The sequence below is a fragment of the Bactrocera dorsalis genome, chromosome 2 (assembly GCF_023373825.1).
Source record: "Bactrocera dorsalis isolate Fly_Bdor chromosome 2, ASM2337382v1, whole genome shotgun sequence".
In the NCBI taxonomy this organism is placed as follows: Eukaryota; Metazoa; Arthropoda; class Insecta; order Diptera; family Tephritidae; genus Bactrocera; species Bactrocera dorsalis.
Window position 1 is genome coordinate 79283719 of NC_064304.1, and position 17859 is coordinate 79301577.

Below are 17859 nucleotides of genomic sequence, written 5' to 3' on the forward strand. Positions count from 1 at the left end.
CAGTAGCAAAAACATCTGCTTGTGATGGCACTTTAGTAACCAAATAATGCACCGCCAACAACTGCGAGTTTCTTTCTGTGAAAATACAACACAAAATATAGAAAAAAAATTGAAATAAAATAGCAAAACGAGTGCACAATTCACACAAAACAATTTTTGAACTTATAGTCGGATTTTTTATACGAGTGGCGTTGCCGATGTCCAGTTGTTTGGTAGCGGTAGAAAGCATCTGTTAGGGGTCGTTTTGGTGGCGTTTTAGAACGGGGAAGTAGATGCAGGGATGTTCAATGCATTGTTTAGTGCACACCAATGTCCATCGATGACAAATAAATAGGTATGAATAAATATGTTCATTTGTGTGGCCCGTTCCTTTCTTTGTGTATACATATGAATGTCCATATGTATGTATGTAGGAACTTGTTTAAACTAACGGAAGTGAATTGTCTGTCCGTTGGAGTTTAGTGTGCACAGCTGATTGACATAATTTTTTTAACAAAAATTCAATTGTGTCTTAAAAAACGTAATTACTAAATAGAAACAGTAGTTTTTCATCATAATAAAATAACTTTTTTAAAAATATACATATACATACATATGTACATACATATGTATATTGAGCTCTTCTAATAATTTTTACACTCTTGCAACCAGTTGCTACAGAGTATTTTGGTTTTGTTCATCTAATGGTTGTACGTATCACCTTAAACTAATCGAGATAGTATATAATCCACTATATATATAAATTATCAGGATTAGGAGAAAAGTTGAAATCCGGTTGATTGTCTGTCTGTCCGTCCGGGCAAGCTGTAATTTGAGTAAAAATTGAGATATCTCGATGAGTCTTAGTGTGTGGTTCCGTAGTACAAAAAAATCTCGAGTTTGTAGATGGGTGTAATCGGACCACTGCCACGCCTCAACTATGTAAAACTGTATTTAATACAGCGTGAAAATCGATAAAATCGGTCACTCCCCATATAACGGCACTCTTAAAAACTACTGAAAGTTTGAGAGAGCCTTATGAGAGCAAGTGTGAAAATTGTACGATTTGGACTTTTTGGTGCACTTTTTAGTGAAATCCCTCTTGACTCGTCCAACCGATTTCGACAAAATTTTGTACATGGCATTCTTCTTACATTCTTATATCACATTGTGAAAGTGGAAATCAACAACAACCACGCATACTTCCCATACAGCACAATTTTAAACTCCACTTGATTCGTTCAGTTTCCAGTACATATGTAAATCAAGAAGCAATTATTATAACGGGATAAAACTTTGCACGAATAATGTCTTCAGTGTGCGCCACCTTATGCCAATTGTTTAAATCCAATAAAAAAGTGTTTAAGCCCCTAGGTATCTATAGTTGACTTTTGATCGAACATGTCGGTCAATGTGTGATATAATATATATATTATATATAACTGAAATTAAGTTATAATCTTTCTCCTAAAATGGTATATGCAAGAAGATAGATCCCATAGTGTGCGCTAATTATCGCGGAATCGGTGAAAGACTTAAGCCCATTGTAAATGAACTGATCAGTATGACTCTAGGCTTTGCAAATCCACTATAGACAAGATTTTCACAATACCATATGGTTCACATGGAAGATTATGCTCCAGCTCTTTCGCCTCGAGACCCGTGGGTGGACAGCGGAAGTAAATGCGTTCACGTTCCAATAAAAGAACAAATTGCATAGCAACCAGTATGCACTTGGGTCACTGGCTTGACCTCAAAAGAATAGAGGCAACTGGCGAAGTTTTGTGTTCTCGACCCAGGCTGGCCCTACAATCGTGGACCAAATAAGAAGAAGAGATACAAAAAAGATTATTTACAAGAATTTGATTTTAATCGGTTAATTTGTATGTGGTCCGATCGGAACTATTTCTTCGGAAGTTGCCGCTGCCTTAAACAACTTAAGGGATCGTCTCAGTGTAACCCTCCGAAAAGTCACTGATTTTTGTGAGTTCTTTTTTAATGTTGGAATCAATTAATCAGTCCAATTTTTTTATAAGTAAATACAGTAGAAACTCGATTAACCGGGCTATTTGTAGTCGATAGGCATTCGGATATATGAATGTATGAAGAAAAACAAATAGATATTCATATCCTGCAACGAAAATCAATGTTTATTAAGAAATGATCACTTACTTATGTATGTATGGACATATTTTCTTAGATTACACTACATACGTAATACTAAACTGCAGCATTAATCATGAAATACAATAAAATATTTAGGTACGTATGTACGAATAATTTGTGTACAATATGTATTTGGTAATTTGCATTTGGTAATCATGAAATAAGTACGTAGGTAATAAATTTAATTTGGTTTAAAATATTTGGTAATTGTCATTTGACGTAAGCAACTTTTTCTCTTTATTGCTGCTATATCACGAATTCGTTTCAGTTGTAGCAGACTCACAGTATCACTCTAGGGGTATTCTCTTGCTCTTGCAAAACCCTTGCACGGTGCGAAAATTGGATATATTTCCTCTCGGTGCACCGGCACAACAACAAACACACGTAGATAATTATTTGCAATGGCTGTAAAATATGTCAGATCAAAACCCATGTATATTTGCGTGCAATGTCATGGAAAAATATAATTGCAACCCATTTTTAGCTGACATTTTACATAAAGACATATTACGTCGTTCCGACACGTTCATGATTCCATAATTTCTACGTAGGTACGAGTACATATAAATTGGTCGCGATTGGTAGTCCGGATAATCGCGAATCCGTATAACTGAGGGCCGGATAAACGAGTTTCTACTGTATATTTATAACAAATAAAAAATTCTTTTTTTATGTTTTTGATCGGATATATAATAGTTAAATAAATTGTTGAAATGACACCTAAAAAAAAGATCCGATTGCGGCCATAATTTTTGTCTAAAACAAAATTTTCAAAAAGATTATTGAACTACAGAAAGACGCTACCGCGCTATGGAATTTTTTCGTTTTTTTTTTAATTTGACAAAATGGCGGCGGTTTGAATCGAATTTTACCCTTTTTCCGTTAGTTTTTCGTAGAAAAAATAGGAAGATATAAAAAATAAAAGCTTCCAAAGAGCGATAGTGAATTACGTTACAAATGTTCTCTCCAAATTTGAGATGCTTATCATTTATATGTATGTATGTATGTCGACGTTTCTTTTTATGTGTTACAAATGATTAAGTTTTAGAGCTTTTTGAAATATTTACATTAAATCTATCCCACTTTTTTAAATTTTAAATTACCGAGGCTCCTTCTGTGAGCCCCTGTGTCAAATTAAGAATTGCAAATAGAAGAACTGCCTTACTCAGTAGCACTATAATCTATATATGGGCTCGTATACAAAAAAGACTACATTGTGCTAAATTTTACTAAACTTGGTTCATAAGTTTAGGAGTTTATCTGTTGACAAAAAATTACACGTAATTTTATGTACAGTAAAAGCTTTATAAAAAGGACGCTCAATTAAGCGGATAACTCTATTAACCGGGCAGAAAGGCAGGTCTCGACAGTGTCCGTTTATGGGAGATTTCACTGTATATACATACATACATACCTAGATGTAAATCATTATTCAATTTTAATGAATTATTTTTATTTTTGCTTTTCAATTTCCATATTTACGATGAATTCCAATTCAGTCAAATTACGTCCTGAGTTGTTGATTGGTTTATCCAAAAGTTGACTGTAAATGTAGTTGACCCAATCTGTCTTGCGCGGCTCTTTTGTTTAATCACACACACTCCGGGTAGTTATTTTCAAAAATTTCTGTAGCATTTCACCTTTTTCATTCATTTTTATTGAAACGTCCATGCAACGCCGATTGGGGCTACAGAGGCTGATCTATCAGCAAATAGTTGTACTAATCGTATTTAGCCAAAGGGATGGTCATATCCATATGTATGTATATACAAGCACATATGTTAGTACGTAACTTTAACTTCGAACATCGAATCCATTTCGATCCAATTCATTCTTAACTTGTATTCCTTTGTACAGATAGAAGGACTTGCTGTTCATAATTTGTACGAATATATCAACATATGTATGTATGTATGTAGTTGATGCGTATGTTTTACGTAAATTTGAAATGTAGTTTTGCTTAACGACATGTGCATTACACGCGCTTGTTGCAATATGCCATAAAAACATTTTTATACTTAGAAAACCGTGGTTTGTTGTACGGTGTTTGACTATTAGCATCACCTTAACGAAAGTGAAATTTATTTCTATAAATATACATATGTATGTACAAAATATTTTTTCCCTATACATTCGTCCTTTGTACGGCTATTTTATGAAAGGGGCAGTTTTCAATTAGCAACGCTGGTCAATGCTTAAAGTAGGCGTTTAAATGCATGAATAATGAATATTCACATGCGTTTAGATGTATAGTTGTAATATATAAACAAGTATATACATACATACTAATAGTATATTTATATAAAGAAAATATTTACTCTTATTACCTGCGTTAGGTGAGAGAATTTATTCATTTTCATTTGCCTTTGTTCGCAATAAATAAATAATAATTTGATTAAAGTGTGACAATCTTTTTAAGCACCCTGATGCCGAACATGTGGACCTTAGTACTTAAGGTCTGTTGAATATATTATTAAAATATAATATTTTTTATTAATAACTAATCTCCCCTTGCGCCAAAAATGGTTAAAATCGGGTTGATATATCTCATACAATATCTTATCTACATATATATGAGAATTCTCAAATTTCGGTTGACTCGATTCCATAAATAGTAGTTAATTTGTGAGATATCTTAGTGAAATTCAGACAATTTTTTCTGATAACAGTTTGTCAATATTACCCCTACATATAATATAAGGGCTACACCCAACATAAGTATATCAAACATCTGGTTGCCTTTGTACCTTATACACCGGTCAGTATGTAAGAAATCTTGAACGTTATATTGGATATATTCGTACTACAATTTAATGTCGAAAATACGCGAAATCGGTCCATCAATTATCCATGCTCCTATGTTCTACACTCAATTAAACACCTTATTCTAGCAGACTAGCGTGACTAGTCAGCTTTGTCCTCAAGCTAAACAGCAAATGCAATCGTTCGGCTTATTAATATTTTGAGTTCACATGGTTTCTTGAATTTTTAGGACCCTTTAAAATTAAATGTACTCATATCAAGTTTTTTCTGTAGCATTATGAATATCTAGTTTTCAAAAAAAAAAAAATAGTTACTTTTAAAATTGAAACTAAGAACAAAAAAAAAATAAGCAAAGAAAAAACGCAATTAGGAAAATAATTGATGGCAACTACATGCAGTGGCGGATTTGCAGTCCTAGCCGCTCTAGGCCCCAGGCCATGTGCCGCCCCTTTCTCAGCACCCATCATTATAGACTAAAGACATAATTCATGAATTTACTTTATTCCCACTTTTAATTGATTCAGAAAATTATTTAACTAAAAGCTAGCGGATAAAGCTAGTTTATAATATTTTCCGAGATTTCAGGGAGGATTGGACAATTCAATAAAAAATTTAAAAATGGTTTTAGGTTTTGTTTTTAATAAAATAAATGTTTTACTCGTATAATGTGTTACAAAACTCGTCTGCACTTAAGCGCAGCAAAACCATTAATCAAATCTTCGCAATCCAATTTGCTTAAAAAATCAGCTTCACTCTCCGCAAACAAAAAAACGATCTTTCCCCGGTACAGTTACTGGCAGGTGTACACACACACATACGAAGAGCAATATCCACGTTTGGGTAAATGGTTTGAAGACCTTCGGTTCGTAACCATTTCAACAAACTGACTGCACTCTTTCACTCCTCATTTTTTATGTTGCAGTGAGAACGAAAATGAAGACATTCTTCTGTAAAATTGTCTTCTAAGTCAGTAGAATAAATCATTGGCAATGCCTTGGCCTTATCTTCGACTTCTGAGATGTTTAGATTTGTCAGGTTTGTAATAAAGTAAAATTTATTGTAGAATAATTTATAAGCATCCTGTCGTCTTTTCGGTTCTTCTGACAATGTATCAATTACTACTAAAAAAGTATTTATTCTAAAATTTTCACGGCCATTTTTTTGTTGCATCTCTTCACATGTATTTGTTTCGCCAGGAAGCAGCTTATGCATTCGATTGCATCGAAAATCTTTATCGTATTCCTGTACGAAGGACAGTTTTTCGCTTTTTTTCGAAATCATCGAAATTCTCTCCTGTTTCGCCAACAAAATGTATTAAAGCCTCGTACAGTTCTATGACAATGGTAATGTCAATTTCCACACTCTGAAGTTTTTTACTTGTGACGCTAATGCGATCTAGTAAACATCCCCAAAAAACAGCCATGAGGGCCATTTCAAAACGTTTCAGTTTCAAACGAATACCTCTTGCTTCGCATATAACGGTTCTATTCCGTTGTGTGTCATTTTCGATGGTGACTAGCGCTTTATGGATTTCATTCCAGGATTCGCGTAAACTCAACGAGTCGTTGATAGACTTTTGACGGTGAAATGGGTTTGAAGGAGTTCCCAAAGAAATTGTAGAACTCTTGGAGTAGAGAAAAGAACGAACAAGCCTCTTGGCTGCTTTCAGCTGCACATTCACCTACTAAATTCAGCGAGTGTGCTGAACAGGGAACATAGTCGGCAAGGGGTGAAATTTCCTTTATTTTAGCTTGCAGGCCGTTATAATTGCCTGACAAGTTAGCTGCGTTGTCATATGATTGCCCGCGGCAGTTTAAAATGTCAACTCTCAATTCAGTTAAAGTTGAAGTAACAGCATCTGTCATTTGTTGTGATTTGTGGCCTGTGTTTGGAATAAACTTGAGAAACCATTCTACAGGCAGGACATATCTGATTACATAAGTGAGCTGATCTACGTGAGATATATCCGGTGTCCAGTCAATGATCAGAGAAAAATATTTTGCTGTTAATATTTCCATTACAATTGTTTCCAAAACTTTGTTTCCCATAAACCGAATGAACTCTTCGCATGTTGTTGAATAAAGATAACTCGTAAATCCTGAGCCTGGATTTCCATAACGTGTAATGTGTTTAGCTAAGAACGGATCGAACTCGGCGATAAGCTCTAAGGACATTAAATAATTTCCATTATGGATTGATCCAAATTTTTCGTCGTGTTCTCTGAAAGGCAAACCACGTGATGAAAGTGCTTTTACGCATGCAACTACTCTTTTCAGAATGTTTTTCCAGTAATTTATTTCTTCATCTAATTGCATTGTTAATGGTCGGTCAATGTGACCTAACACGTTGCTTCGTTCTTTCATATGCAGAACAGATAATTTGTGAGTAGGCGAATTCTCATGAGTTGACACTCGATGATATGCATTTTTCCAGTCATTGAAACCTTCTTTTTTGTCGAACTAACTCTCCCCGCCATTAAAAAGTAAACAATGGAATAAATTAAACACTTTCGCGGAACACCACCATTTAGAAGCTGACGTTCGAATAAATGTCTCGACAACTGTCGCACTTTATCTTGGGAAAATCATTTTGGATCTTTTGATTTGCTCCGTTCTTACAAATGTGATCACGTGTGAACTTGTCGATTGTCCATTTAGCTGGATCGTCGTTGATTTCGTAGAGCTCCTGGTCCGGAGGATTGGGCTGCACTCCTACTCCTGCCACTCCTGGTACGAGTGGGATATCTTCGGCTTGTTCTTTTGATATACCTGCCACGACGCACCGTACGCGCGTAATAACAATAGGTTAGGTGTCTATGTACCTATTCTTCCTAGATACTTTATATGTACGATGTACGAAATTATTTATACTTTGATACGCAAAAATAGTGACTTAGGAAGATTACATAAGCATACGGTTAAGATACTTTGCATTTGAGTTATTTCTTGTTAATCTTGTTTTATCAGTGATTTTTTTGGCACGATTTGCCGCCCTTAATATTGTATCTGGCCGCCCTAGGCCCGGGCCTACTGGGCCTTAGGGCACATCCGACATTGACTACATGGTATGAATAACTGAAATTTGATAATTTCAAACAAATTGTAGCTTACATAGATCATATAAGGCATTTTGTAAAATTCATCATTGGTTTTTTTTTATATTTATTTAAAAATTCAAAAGTATGTAATGTATGCAATGGCAATTATTTCATAAGAATAAACTAATTCAAAATAAATAGTAAAGAACTTTTTACCTTCTTGACTTTCTCTCTATTCTCCTAGTCTTTTAGCTCAGCATTTCATGCAGAAACTTTGCTCACCGTGTTAACTCAAAGAAACATTAAATATTGTACATGCGGAAATATGCATGTATATATAAGTATACATATGTACATACTTACATACGTATGTAAAAATAAAGAAAAATAAAAATAAAAATAAAAATGTATATATACATATGTAAGTATATGTAAAATTTTTTGTTAGCTTCCCCTCGTTAATTTTGATTTCAAGCTGCCAACCCCAGCTTAATTCGTAGCCATCAACACTTCAATGAATAAACTACTCCTCTTTTTTCTTACTTGCGCCTTTGAATGAATCGATCGATGGCTCGGTTAGCTCACACCCACGAATATTAAAATGTATAATAATCCATTGAAAAGAATTTTGGCGTACGTTTCTCCACGCGACATGATGCAGAATCTTGTAACGCTTCCACCCTCGTTATTTAGCTAATGTTGATGTGGTGTATAACAGCATGCTGTTCCCCGCGGTTAGGAATATTTTTAGATTTCATCCGCATTTATACATTTACGTAGACTTATATGTTTATTCAGACATATATGCGTCTAATGTATATACATTTTTACATACGTTGCATATATTTTGAGTAAAGGGTGCTAAAATTTTAGTTAATATGAACCCCAGACTATAGGAAGAAAATGGCGTCATAGTTCTGGGAAATGACGCGACATTAAGACGGAATAGTTTTGTTTGAATTAATTTTTATATTCTTGCAACATGTTGGTTGTTTGTTTCATGATACAGGGTTATACAACTATATGTATGTATGTAATTGATCAACATGATGAGACCAGTTGAATTCCAAGTGATTGTTTGTCCGTGTAAACTATAACTTGAGTAAAAATTGAGACATCGTAATGAAATTTTGTGCACGTGTTTTTTGACGAAACAGTAAGAGCGAGATCGTAGATGGACGTAGTCGGACCACTTCTAAGCTCACAAAGCTCCATTAAACGAAATCATATAAAGTACCGTAAATAAGTATTTAATAAAGATATAAAACTGTAATTTGGCAAAGAGAATCCCATTAGTAAGTAGCACCTTATTTTGAAAAATACCTGAAATCGGATGATAACCGCACCCAGTCCCCATATAACGATATTGGTAAAAACGGTGCGTTAAAATTAGTTTGAATCCGTATTTACCGGTCAGTGTCAGTAAAAATGAGATAGCGTGTTGTAGTCATAACAGTTTATCTTTGTGCCTAAATTGAATAAAATTGGCGCAAACTTGATCTAGCACCTTAAAGCATGCTAAATGTATGTAGTATTAGCAAAAACAGTTAAAAGAAGTCAATTCTGCCCAACTAACAACTTTTATGTCCAATATGTCATTTAATGAGTATTGCTTACATATATGTACATATGTATATAAAATTGCTTCAAAATACTCGATAATGTGTACCTCAGCAATGTCAAAATGTATGCATTTCTCTGCTCCCAAAACAGAACTTCCTCCGGAAGTGTAACTATTATTTTCCACTAAAAAATTTTGTGGGTGGAAAACATCCTTGATGTAAAAACAAAATTACGAAACGTTGGGGCGGTATGATATGCGTCAAAAATGTATACAAAGTTTGAAATGAATCTGTCAAGTAGTTTTGAAATGACATTGAACACGGACTTTGAAAAAGCAGTTTTGAGAATAACGCGTAGGAGCTAAAAAAGTGGCGAAAAAAATTATCCTATATTGTCAAAAGTGTGCCCAATAATGTAGAAAAGGTCCGAATAAAACTACGCAATCCAGATTAACCAAATAATTTCGGAAATAAATTCTTTTTTCTCTTAAAACCGTAACCCTTCCCATAAAATGATTTCCTGTATTTAAACGGTTGGTCGCAATGTAATATTTTAATGAAGCTAAATGGATAAGTTTTCCTTAAATTTTCGAGTTTTAGCGCTGAGTTAGAATGGAATTGGTCTAGACCTCGGCCTAAGCCTCATATCACTAACATAATGAATTCCTATCCGTTGGCTGACATTTTCCACAATAACTCGATATATTAAGTTTAGCCTCTTATATATAGTAAATTTGATATATTTGTAGACATGAACAAAATAGATCGATAAAACTAAGGCGGAGTGTATTGCCATCAATATACTTATGTGAAGAAGATACCTAATTTGATTGTTAACCATTCACTATTTTATCCAATAATATATGATTTATTCTTTAATATAAAGTTTTGCCAGCACATGAAAGAATTTCGCAGGATTTAGTCCTGTAAGTTGCAAGAGTATAAAATGTTCGGTTACAACTTAATTTTCCTTGTTGATATTAAGGAAGAACGTAAAATAGTGCCGTTTCTCCTTGACCAATTTTTTTAATTATATACTTATTTCGAGCTAGTATAGCTCGCTAGACTGCTTCACTTCGAACCGTTTCATAAAAAAGATAAGATTAACAATTTTAATTCGGTCATGAGGTTATCACTATCACCTTTTTTAATATTCTTCAACATTTTTAGCGAAAAACATTTTTTTTAAACAATGAGTCGATACCGCCTTGTTCAGATCAGATCTTTAAAATCCAATTGTGTACCGATTCATACACTTTTTCAACATAATTTACGGAAATTGATGGCGAAGCTTTTTAATATATACTTTTAACTAATACTGCTGGGCAAACTCAAACATTTTGCGAGCATTCCATCCCCAACCCCCAACCGTTCTATTACGAAGGTTGCCTTTTATATTTCGGGATTTGGCAATCTGGGTGATATAATCAGGAAACTCACAATTTCATCGTAAATTTTGACATTTTTGTTATTTGTGTTGCTTACAGTAACTTGAAACATGTATCTCGGCCAAAAAAACAAAATTAACCCGCAAACATTTTCAAGCGATTACATTTTACAACTTTCGACGTGAATTAATGAATGAACTTAATTTAGTTTTTGGCGATGACGCTCCATCAAGGATCAATGATTATCAATGGTATGGTGAATTCAATCGAAGTCGTAGATCACTCAGAGACGGCTTTTTTGGAGGTGGTCCAAAATCAGTTGTTGTTTCAGAAACTATGATTGTGTGCTGTGCACAAACTATTTTTGCCAGATCGTCAATATTGCATGGAAATTTAACTGTACACAAAATTTTCACGTTGGATCCCACACAATTTGTCAATCGCTCAAAAAAGGCACGTTTCGATTGGCCGAGAGAAATGGTAAAAAATGCGACTGCATAGGTGTTCCCAGATGAGCGGAATCCAAGGAAAGTTGTTCGCGCATTTGATCAGGTGGTCATCTAGACGTTTCCCCATTGCTACCACAAAGAGGTCAACCCGCATTAGCGATTAGTATGTATTACCGATTTTGAGTGATGTAATCTTAGCCCTCCATCATACATGAGGTTCCATAGCTTGGGGTCTAAAACCGCACTCCACGGAACTGCAATTGAATAGAATGGGTGCCCTCGTTCGTGCATATGAGGACACATATGGATATGTAAGTTAACGCCAAATACGTTAACAGTGCCAAAGGCACCTCACTTCCGCCCCCAAACTTTCGCTGACGCAGCACACGCGCCGACGTTTGCTTGCAACACCCAGACTTCACTTCCGCTCCCAAGCTTTTGCTGATGCAGCACACGCGCCAACGTTCTGGCAGCGATCAGAAGGGAGTTCTAGGAATCCGATCACCAGGCAAGACAGGTGACCGGATTAGTTAAGGCTAGTTTAAGCTTACATTTAAGTTTGATAATTGTAATTATTTCAGTCCGTTTTTAGACTCGAATAAAGATGGCCAGAGCTCGTGCTCTGACCAAAATAAAAATACATTTTTTTTATTATTTCCCGCGTAGGGGAAATTAACTGGGGCCCGAGCAGGGACCGCTCGCGAAAAAAGTTTACGCGGCCGCTTAAAGAGTCCTCTAAAAAAAGGACAATTAAAATATAAAGTGCAAGTGCAATCTGGTGAAAAGTTGAAGTTACAAATTTCAGCATTTGCAATAGCTGAAAAATAAATGAAATTTTTTTTACAAAGTTGAACTAACTCAAGCTAAATAAATAATATTTAGACAGAATTAAGCAGTTATTCAATCGCAATTATCGAAGCGCAGAACAAACAGAAAGTTATAAGCGAAAATTTAAAAGTGCATAAAAGTAATTCACAAACTAACGGCAGTTGGACAATTATAAAAGTGAAACAAAAATACAGCGTTTTACATAAACATAAATGACTTATGAGTGCATCGCTGAACGCTAAGAAATTTATAAGAAAGACAGTGAATGAAAATATTTAAGCTTGTAATTTAAAAATTCACAAAGGGAAAACCAAAATTTTGAATACAGTTCGATGTGCTTCCTCGTACATGTGCAAATATTGCCGCAATGAGTTCGTGTATCTAACTAAGGCAGAAACAAAAAGAAACCAGTAACTGTAAATCATCAAAAGTGCTTGTGTGCATTGTGTGCAGAAATAAAGCCGATCTGCCGAAACCCAATCGCAATATTAGCGAAAAATAGCAAGCAGAATATCCGCAAGAAGACTCCTCAAGCCACGCTTGGAAGAGGTCGACGAGGAGCGTGCGACTAGGAAGATCCCAAGTAGCCAGCAGGAGGAAAGGGAGCAATCTCCAACGTCACCTCGCCATGCTTCACAGGATTTTTACGTAGCTATACATTTTTATTTATACCACATATACAATATTATAAATAAGGAGATATTTTTTGTATTAGAAAGAAAGAGATACTAGTATTAAGAAGATTAAATAAAAAACAAAATTATAAACAACGGCTTGTACAGCCAATAACAGAAATCTAACAATATTTTATAATACAGCTTAATTCTGCGATTCCTACGGGACCCTCCAGAAGAGAAAAGCGCCCTTTCCTGGAAAGGGTAAAAATAAAAACAAATAAAAAATAAAAAAAGAGGTATCACATATAAAAATAAAATGTCGAACCCGAATAATTTGATACGCCCGCCTGTTCTGCAGGGCACGACAGCAGGTGCTCAAGAGGGCCCCTCGACCTCAGAGGCCGCCCATAGAGTAGGATTAGGAGCCAATCAGGACCAATTGACTGCAGCAGTCATGGGTGTGGTCCAAAATATTTTTCAAACGCACGGCAAGCGTCTTGTGCAAAACGCACTAAATCCGAATTCTAATTTTGCCGATTTCTCCGATCAAGGAATCGACCCGGTATATAGAAATAACTTGACTGACCCTGATAAAAGAAGTCTGCAGCGGAATTTTTTTCAATCAACTTAGCCGAATTAATCGTCCATCTGATCTCTTACCCACTCATGAGGAAGAGAAGCGTGCGAGAAAGTGGCCATCGGGGGAACCTTAGTAATGACGAAAAGGATTAAACGGGATACTTCTTCCAGTCATGCACGTTTGTAAGATGTTAGCTTTAAGAATTATAATTTTGATTTCTAATTATCTATATCAATTAACTAAACAAGTGAAAAGTGTAAAAAAAGAATATTATATTTTATCAATAACGAAAAATTTTAAAAAGTTGTTCATTTCACAAAAAGTGTATTTAAAGGTGTATCCCTAGTCGAACACAAAAAATTAATATGATAAAAATTAAAAATGAGATCAAACTTAAGTATGACTAAAAATAGTCGAACACAAAAAATTAATATGATAAAAATTAAAAATGAGATCAAACTCAAGTATGACTAAAAATAGTCGAACACAAAAAATTAATATAATAAAAATTAAAAATGAGGAAAAACTCAATTATGACTAAAAATAGTCGAACACAAAAAATTAATATTATGATCACTACACTATTCAAAAAAACAAAAAAAGAGGAAAAAAGATCCTATTCCTATATACCGTTTCCCAAACAAAAAAAGAAGGTAAATAAATAATAATGTAAAAAATTTAAAATTTATAAATTAAAAAATTTTAAATTTTTGTACATTAGAAATAAAATGCTTATCTAAAAGTAAAAATTAAAATATTTAAAAATGAAATTGTAAAAAGAAAAAATTACTGCATACACTTACATATGTTATTAACTGAGCCAAGGCCAATATTATAATTTAAGAATCACTTGTAAGAACTAAAACAAATTGTAAACTTTTTTTCCAATATTTAAATATGAATGTGAAATTGTAAAAATTAAAAGGAATTGTAAACCCTTTTTCTGACATTTAAAGCAACAAATCATGTAAAATATGTACATAGTTAAGAAATACACCACTTAGTTACGCAAAGGCGAATAAACAGCACCTATCATCAGTCTTTGGAATCAAGCCAATCCTCAATGAATATGATACCAGTGCCAAAGATGCCACTACATATGAAACATTTAATAAATAAATGCTTACGATACGAAAGAGGACTCTAGAGCTCAGACGTAGTACTCATTACATTGAAGTCTCCCAGTTCTCCAAACAAAAATTTACAATAACTTGGCTGCCGAACGCGGACGTTCGAAATTAAGAGGGGAGGAGTTAACGCCAAACTTTCGCTGACGCAGCACACGCGCCGACGTTTGCTTGCAACACCCAGACATCACTTCCGCTCCCAAGCTTTTGCTGATGCAGCACACGCGCCAACGTTCTGGCAGCGATCAGAAGGGAGTTCTAGGAATCCGATCACCAGGCAAGACAGGTGACCGGATTAGTTAAGGCTAGTTTAAGCTTACATTTAAGTTTGATAATTGTAATTATTTCAGTCCGTTTTTAGACTCGAATAAAGACGGCCAGAGCTCGTGCTCTGACCAAAATAAAAATACATTTTTTTTATTATTTCCCGCGTAGGGGAAATTAACTTGTATGCATAAGTATGTGTATACATACTACTACATTTTACTATTTTAAATGTACTAATAAATAGGCAAACGTTTTGCCTTTAGTTTTCATTAACCGCAAAATAAGGATGTTAACTTTATCCATAAATTATAATGCAGCTGATACAAGCCGACGTTTCCTCCCTCACAAAATACCTACATATATGCCGAACACACTGCGAAATTATAAATAGACCATAAATGCGCAAGTAACAAAACCAAAATTACACCTTTTCATATTATCCAACTACTTTTTTGTTGATTTCTTTGTTAGGCTTGTATTTCCGATTATGTACATATGTACATATACATATAGTATGTACTTGTATTATTGTTGCAACTATTAGATTTTTTTAAATGGGTACAAAAAATTGGCTATTTTTATCTTACCTATTACGAGTATGAACAATGCATAGTAAGAAAATCCCTCAGAAACAATCCACAATCGGAGATAAATGAAGAAAACAACCCGAAACTGCAAAAGACGGCAAATAAAAACTATGTCCATCTCCGCAATCAACTTCTCTACAATTTCCCTTCCGCTGGCACCCTGAGGTCGCAAGCTGGTGGTTGACTCTTTTGTCATTATATTGTTGTACGCACAGAAATCACATTCATACGTATGTATGTATGTATGTAGGAATGCGTATCAGCGTCTTATGGTCATAAGTATTTCTAAGCATATGAATGTATGTGAATGGCAGTGTCCCTATCATCTATTCGTATTTATTGCAGTTTGTTAATGTAAAGTAGGGGTCAGGGAATTCGGTCATTCTGTGGAATAAAGGAGCACTTCAGGCGCACTTCAGCCACATGCCAACTGCCAGCTAGCCAAATGAGCCTATTGTGCCGAGCCAATCACTGAGCAGATGGGTGATGGTGGAGTTAACAATTTTTTTTTAGTTTGCTTGAGTTAACGAAATGTTTCAAAAATTTATCTGTGCTCATTTGTGTGAGTACGAGCGTTTTTTGCAAAAGTATTTAACAAAATAGAATTTTTATAAGCACATACATATGTACAAATGTATGTATGTAGAATTAGTATATGTTTCCATTTCGTCAATTCAATTAACTAAGAAATTCTTCACTCAAATCCAGGTACTTAATTAATGCAGCGCTTAAAATTCCTTGGTAGAATCGAAAATCGGATTTCTCGAGACATCTAATATAGCGGGCGCCAACTGTCAACGCGAAAAGCGCGCCATCTAATGAAGTATTGAAAATCTGGTAAGTGCATTAAGTATTCGTTTCAAATATGAAAATAATAGAAAAAAAACCTTAAAAATGGATTTGATAATAGTAATATGCAACATCATTTGCTAATTGTGCGTGATGAATCCGTCTTTTTAGGCAACTCAGTGAAGCGATTGTTCGTTGCCCAAATAATGTAGTTGCACACACATGAATGCATAGAAGACCGTATGTGTGTTGATACATAAGTTCAGTCAAATACGAGTATATTACTTGTATACAAATTATGAGCGACAAGAAAACAATGAATTCATCAATGCGATGGCGAACATGTGTGCGTTTTCTATGAGCGCATGGGCTACCGCAAATCCGATGCAACTTTTCAAAGAACGAAGGCGAATTCTACAAAAAATAAACAGAAATAGCAACTCCCCGATATGGGCAAATGAATTAATATCTTGACATCAGGACACGAACCATTTCACTTTTCAGTGCAACATATACGCGTATCTATCATCTTTCGTTGGCAAATACAATTAAAAAGGGACAAAGGAAGCAGTTTCATCATGTGTGACATTTGTGCATAAAGAAAACGCCTATCGTTTGAGTATACATATACTTGTATACATGCATGCATACGAGTATATAAGTATGTATGTACTCGAAGTATGTATATTCAAGGAGCGTATAGAACTTTCAAATTGTTAAACAATAAGTTATGACGTGCATGACTCCGCAAATATCAAAAAATCAACATTACATCGCGTTGACTCATACATACCATTTACGAATACATAGTATTTAATATATGTATATGAATATACAATGTATTTGATAATAGTATGTATATTATACATACATACTTATGTATGTATATATTTTATATATAATGTTTTATTTTCTTAATAAGGTGTAAGCATAAGTATTTCGTTGTACGAATTCAAAAGATATGGTCAAAATAAGCAGTCCCATACAAGTATGATATTGAATGCCAGATTTTTATTATACTCGTAGAATGTATGGCCGCTCTTCGTACACATTTCCTTTTTTTAAACGAAAATAACTTACGAATCTGCAACAAGGTTATTTAAAAGCCATTTAGTTTTTAATTAATTAGTTAAATTGATGTTAACGATTTCTCTAATGGATTTGAGTGATTACGAAGGCTTTTTCGTTTGCGCACACACTAGTTTTGGTCCAAACAAATCGTTGTGAAGTATAATATATCAAAAGTAATGTTCGTTTTAATATTTAGGTGTAACCGAAAATATTATATATTGCAACTTGCAATAAAAAATTAAGAGAGTGGTGGTTAATATCGACCTGATTTTATCTATTTGCCAATAAAACATACTATTACCAAGCCATCAGTTAATATAAAATGGGCACATATTAACCCGATTTTAGCCAGTTTTGGTAATAAAATATAATTTTAGAATATACATACGTACATACATATGTGTACGATATATATTCTATCTGACTTTCATTAAACCACCTCAAAGATTGAATATTATCAAAGGCATAAAAAAAGCGAATATGCAATATTTCAAAGGCACAATTTTTTCAGTGGTAATATAATGGTCATTGGCCTTCAATTTATAAACCGTAAAATAAAAGAATCGGACGGAATTTAAAATAAAAATTAAAAAAGTTATATATGGAAGTAAGGTTGCGGGTTGATTTCCTCCATTTTACCTATTTCCAC

General features: G+C 34.3%; 1 long non-coding RNA gene across 1 annotated transcript in view; it reads left to right on the forward strand.

The window, feature by feature from the left end:
• The first annotated feature begins 2640 nt into the window (after positions 1-2640).
• The window catches only part of LOC125776501 (uncharacterized), an 80536-nt gene continuing 65317 nt past the window's right edge, over positions 2641-17859 (forward strand). Inside the window, exon 1 of the long non-coding RNA XR_007421765.1 lies at positions 2641-2783. This is a non-coding gene — a long non-coding RNA (uncharacterized LOC125776501). The remainder of the gene's footprint in view (positions 2784-17859) is intronic.